The sequence below is a fragment of the Xenopus laevis genome, chromosome 2L (genome assembly GCF_017654675.1).
Source record: "Xenopus laevis strain J_2021 chromosome 2L, Xenopus_laevis_v10.1, whole genome shotgun sequence".
Classification (NCBI taxonomy): Eukaryota; Metazoa; Chordata; class Amphibia; order Anura; family Pipidae; genus Xenopus; species Xenopus laevis.
The window spans coordinates 182,322,363-182,328,362 of NC_054373.1; positions in this window are offsets into that span (position 1 = coordinate 182,322,363).

Sequence of the window (6,000 nt, forward strand, 5' to 3'; positions counted from 1 at the left end):
TTTAAAGGAATTTAGCATAGTTTCTTGGTTCCAGAGGGGTAGGGCACCTCGTTATTTTAAGGAGTCTCAGTGAGCACCTCAGAGATTCAAGGGCTCTGACAGGCACCGTCTGTTCTCACTACCTGATCTCACTGCGGTGACGATTTTAATCGTAAGTACCAGAACCAATAACAAGGTACTGACCCAGACTCCAGTGTCCCCCAAGTCTGCACCAAGTCAGTGTCATTGAGAATGAACATTTTATAGTGTCAATGAGGTCAAGGAGGAACGTTCCTTTCAAGCTCCGTTAATGCAGTGATAAAGCACCAAAAGAGACCCGTCCCATTACTCTGTAATTAAAAAGAAAAAAAGGAAAACGAAAACCAGTTAATTATGCATTCAAATGGCACCAGTGCTCGTTAAGACTCATTTATCTGCTTGTTCCAAACGTTACTTGTTTTTTAATTAAAAGTTTGTGGGAATGGAAGTTTGGTGCATTAAAAAGTCCCATTATAGACCTGAGTTTGTGTTAACCCATTCACTGCCAGAGACCGGGAGCCCACCTTCGTCCTTTTAAATCAGACACGTATATCATCCACTTCTGTCTATTCTATAACAATTAGAATTTCATGCAGGATGGCAGCATAGGTATTCCCCTGTCAGTACCACATTTCTCACCCACTTAAATCGACCTTGCCCACTCCCACACCTTGTGTATTACTCCCTTCCCTTTAGAGTGTAAGCTCTTTCTGCATAGGGCCTTCCTCACCTTTTGTACCAGTATTGGTTAACCAGTAGCGATCCTATAGGGGGACGGGCCCTGGTGCGTGATGCGCAGCCGGGCCCTCAGGGGTGCTTCGCCAATGAGGCAAGTTGAGGCTGTCGCCTCAGGCGGCAGCGCCTCACGAGGTACAAGGGGCAGAAAAAATGCTCCTCCTGGTACTTTAAGAGCGAATTTCCGGGGGAGGGGAGCAGCAGCATCTGCTGCTGCCTCAGGCGGCGGAGGGGCCAGGATCGCCCCTGCGGGCCCTGCCCCCCTCCGTGCGGCCGCATTTGGCCACATTTTCAGCGGCGAACGGACTGCCGGGGGGCCCTGAGGGGGTGCGGGCCCTAGCCACTGTATGTAACTCCATATGTTCTATGTATGTAATTCATGTGATTTGGTTGTATAATCACATTTACTTTACAGCGCTGCAAAATATGCTGGTGCTATATAAATACATGTTGATAAAAATTCCCCTGTACTAAGCACAATTCAGCAGGAACAGTCCCTAAGTTTGCTCATAGTCTGTACAGAGAGATCCCATAAAACTATGGCAGCATAGGTATTCCCTGTACTAAACACAATTCAGCAGGAACAGCCCCTAAGTTTGCTCATAGTCTGTACAGAGAGATCCCATAAAACTATGGCAGCATAGGTATTCCTCTGTACTAAGCACAATTCAGCAGGAACAGTCCCTAAGTTTGCTCATAGTCTGTACAGAGAGATCCCATAAAACTATGACAGCATAGGTATTCCCCTGTACTAAGCACAATTCAGCAGGAACAGACCCTAAATTTGCTCATAGTCTGTACAGAGAGATCCCATAAAACTATGGCAGCATAGGTATTCCCTGTACTAAGCACAATTCAGCAGGAACAGCCCCTAGGTTTGCTCATAGTCTGTACAGAGAGATCCCATAAAACTATGGCAGCATAGGTATTCCCTGTACTAAGCACAATTCAGCAGGAACAGTCCCCTAAGTTTGCTCATAGTCTGTACAGAGAGATCCCATAAAACTATGGCAGCATAGGTATTCCCTGTACTAAGCACAATTCAGCAGGTACAGCCCCTAAGTTTGCTCATAGTCTGTACAGAGAGATCCCATAAAACTATGGCAGCATAGGTATCCTCTGTACTAAGCACAATTCAGCAGGAACAGCCCCTAAATTTGCTCATAGTCTGTATTGAAATATAACATAGATTCCAATTATTTGAATTACATGAGATGAAAATTATGCTAATTAACACGTTTTCTGATTAATGTGAATTTACTTTATATGTAACGCTCCAAAAACACAGGGCAACTCTGAAAAGCCCAGTTATTTCCAGGCGTTGGGTTTATGGGTTTAACAGACTTTATTACCCCAATACATCAGCTCGTCGCTCTGAGCAGCGGCTGCAATTGTGCCAGATAAGCATCTTCCCCATTCTGACTCTGAAGGTTGTAGTTAAAGGATAGCGACTGTAAGGGGTAGATTTATTAAGGTTTGAATGGTAAATTAAAATTCTAATTTATGAATTTTTTTTGTATCAAAAAGCAGCAACTCGAATGTAAGTTTGAATGTGAGATTTATCACACCTCGACCATGGAAACAGTTCTAAGTCGAATATTCGCCACCTAAAACCTGCCGAGTTCATGTACAAGTCAATGGCAGAGGTCTGTTAAACAATTTGAATATGTTGATTGCCGTCCTGACATCTGAGTTTTTTTTGGAGGAAAATTTGATTCAAATTCAATTTGAATTTTCGGGTTGGGACTATTCAATTGGATATTAGACTTTGAGTTTTTTCTGATATCCCGGCCAAGTTATTCGCCCAAACAGTGCTCTGAAGGTTTGGGTTAATTAACCTAATTAAAGATATTTTCTACACAGTTTCCTTCCACTATTGTACTCCATGTATAATACCCCAGAACACACAGCAGATAAATACAGTGCCAATTCCATGTATAATACCCCAGAACACACAGCAGATAAATACAGTGCCAATTCCATGTATAATACCCCAGAACACACAGCAGATAAATACAGGGCCAATTCCATGTATAATACCCCAGAACACACAGCAGTATAAATACAGTGCCAATTCCATGTATAATACCCCAGAACACACAGCAGATAAATACAGTGCCAATTCCATGTATAATACCCCAGAACACACAGCAGATAAATACAGTGCCAATTCCATGTATAATACCCCAGAACACACAGCAGATAAATACAGAGTCAATTCCATGTATAATACCCCAGAACATACAGCAGGATAAATACAGTGCCAATTCCATGTATAATACCCCAGAACACACAGCAGATAAATACAGTGCCAATTCCATGTATAATACCCCAGAACACACAGCAGATAAATACAGTGCCAATTCCATGTATAATACCCCAGAACACACAGCAGATAAATACAGTGCCAATTCCATGTATAATACCCCAGAACACACAGCAGATAAATACAGAGTCAATTCCATGTATAATACCCCAGAACATACAGCAGGATAAATACAGGGCCAATTCCATGTATAATAACCCAGAACACACAGCAGATAAATACAGTGCCAATTCCATGTATAATACCCCAGAACACACAGCAGATAAATACAGGGCCAATTCCATGTATAATAACCCAGAACACACAGCAGATAAATACAGTGCCAATTCCATGTATAATACCCCAGAACACACAGCAGATAAATACAGTTCCAATTCCATGTATAATACCCCAGAATACACAGCAGATAAATACAGAGTCAATTCCATGTATAATACCCCAGAACACACAGCAGATAAATACAGTGCCAATTCCATGTATAATACCCCAGAACACACAGCAGATAAATACAGTGCCAATTCCATGTATAATACCCCAGAACACACAGCAGATAAATACAGTGCCAATTCCATGTATAATACCCCAGAACACACAGCAGATAAATACAGTGCCAATTCCATGTATAATACCCCAGAACACACAGCAGATAAATACAGAGTCAATTCCATGTATAATACCCCAGAACATACAGCAGGATAAATACAGTGCCAATTCCATGTATAATACCCCAGAACACACAGCAGATAAATACAGTGCCAATTCCATGTATAATACCCCAGAACACACAGCAGATAAATACAGTGCCAATTCCATGTATAATACCCCAGAACACACAGCAGATAAATACAGGGCCAATTCCATGTATAATACCCCAGAACACACAGCAGATAAATACAGGGCCAATTCCATGTATAATACCCCAGAACACACAGCAGATAAATACAGTTCCAATTCCATGTATAATACCCCAGAATACACAGCAGATAAATACAGAGCCAATTCTATGTATAATACCCCAGAACACAGGCTCCCTCTTTCTTTCTCTCTTTCTTTCTTTCTTTCTTTCTTTCTTTCTTTCTTTCTTTCTTTCTTTCTTTCTTTCTTTCTTTCTTTCTTTCTTTCTTTCTTTCTTTCTTTCTCTCTTTCTTTCTTTCTTTCTTTCTTTCTTTCTCTCTTTCTTTCTTTCTTTCTTTCTTTCTTTCTTTCTTTGTCTTTTTTTTCTGTACAATTGGTATATATTGTAACTTTATGCCTTGGAAATAAATAAAAATGTAAATAAAAAGAAATAATAACGGTTTACGGATAGGGATGGGCGAATTTGACCCGTTTCGTTTCACCAAAAATTTGCCACCTGCGAAATGTCGCCAACGGCCATTAAAGTCGGCGTCCAAAAATATTGTCGCGCAACGCCATACAAGTCTATGGGAGTCATTTTTGCCGCGAAACATGGCAAGAAATTTCGCCCATCCCTATTTACGGAGGTTTGGCCTTTTTTAAAATCTACCAAAGAGCCAAATCAATGGTTTCACCTGTATTTTTAAACTCCTAACAAGCTCAAAATCCTGAAATTCAAAGAAGTCTGAATCTTTCCCAATTACTTTCCTTTTTCTTGGTCCCTGATGGCTGAAAGTAGACTCATGAAAATCTTCAACAAGGTGATTTAAGACTTTTATAGTATGTTCTAAAGTTTCTCAGTTTCACGCATCATTAACATAAGTTCTGGTCATTGACCTTCCAAATATAGGAATATATTCAGGTTATTTTGTTCTCCACAAAGTTCTCAATTTGAAGTCTTTTCAAGGTCCGACCATGATCCACCCATATAAATCAGACTAATCATGACAACTCCGGACAGGGTGACTAATGGTTACTCATTTTATGCCAAATTTCCATTATGAGCTAATCTCTTTAATGTTTTATATGAATAAGAATCTGGAGATGGGTCGGATCTGGAAATAGGAAAATGACATCTCTCATCGCTCGCACCCGCTGCATGAAGTCATGATTAAAGATAATGTATTGTGCTTTTAATTAAACTCATAATACCATAATTAAAAATGTAATTGTCTGCTGCTGATTAATGAAGATGAAAAATAATAACTATCACTTAAATATAGCAAATTGATGGGGATTTAAGGGAATAACGGGCTTGATATATCCACGGCAATGAAGGCAGTAATAACCTATTAATATATAAACTCGAGGTATCGTTCATTTATATTTCCTCACAGTCAGACGCCCCTGAGATAACAGAGCCTGTCAGGTATGGACAATAGCAAATACTAGATTTAATTAAATATAATAAAATCTATATTGAAATAAAATTGAAAAATAAAATGATATTTAGAAAATAAAAACATAATATATATATATATATAAACTTCGCAATAGACCAGCACTCCGTTAGAATTTCAAATCAAAATGTGTTTATTTAAACATCACTATCGTGTCCAACATTTCAGCCCACATTTTATAAAATAAAATCAATATTTGAGTAAATAAGATCAAATCTATATTTGAAAAAATAAAATAAAGGAATAAAATCAATTTTTGAGAAAATAAAATCGATATTTGAGAAAACAAGATCAAATCTATATTTGAGAAAATAAAATAAAGAAATAAGGAATAAAATCAATTTTTGGGAAAATAAAATAAAGTAAAACCTAAATTTAAATAAAATCGAAAAAAAATAAAAATAATAAATATTTAGAAAAACATCTAATAATCATTGACAAATCAAAGATTAAAATACATTTTTGAAAACATAAAATACAATCAATATTTGAGAATATAAGATCAAATCTATATTTGAGAAAATAAAATAAAAAGAACAAAATCAATTTTTTAGTAAAATAAAAAAAAAAAATCCAGTATTTGAAGAAATAAGATCAAACCTATATTTGATCAACTAAATTTAAAAG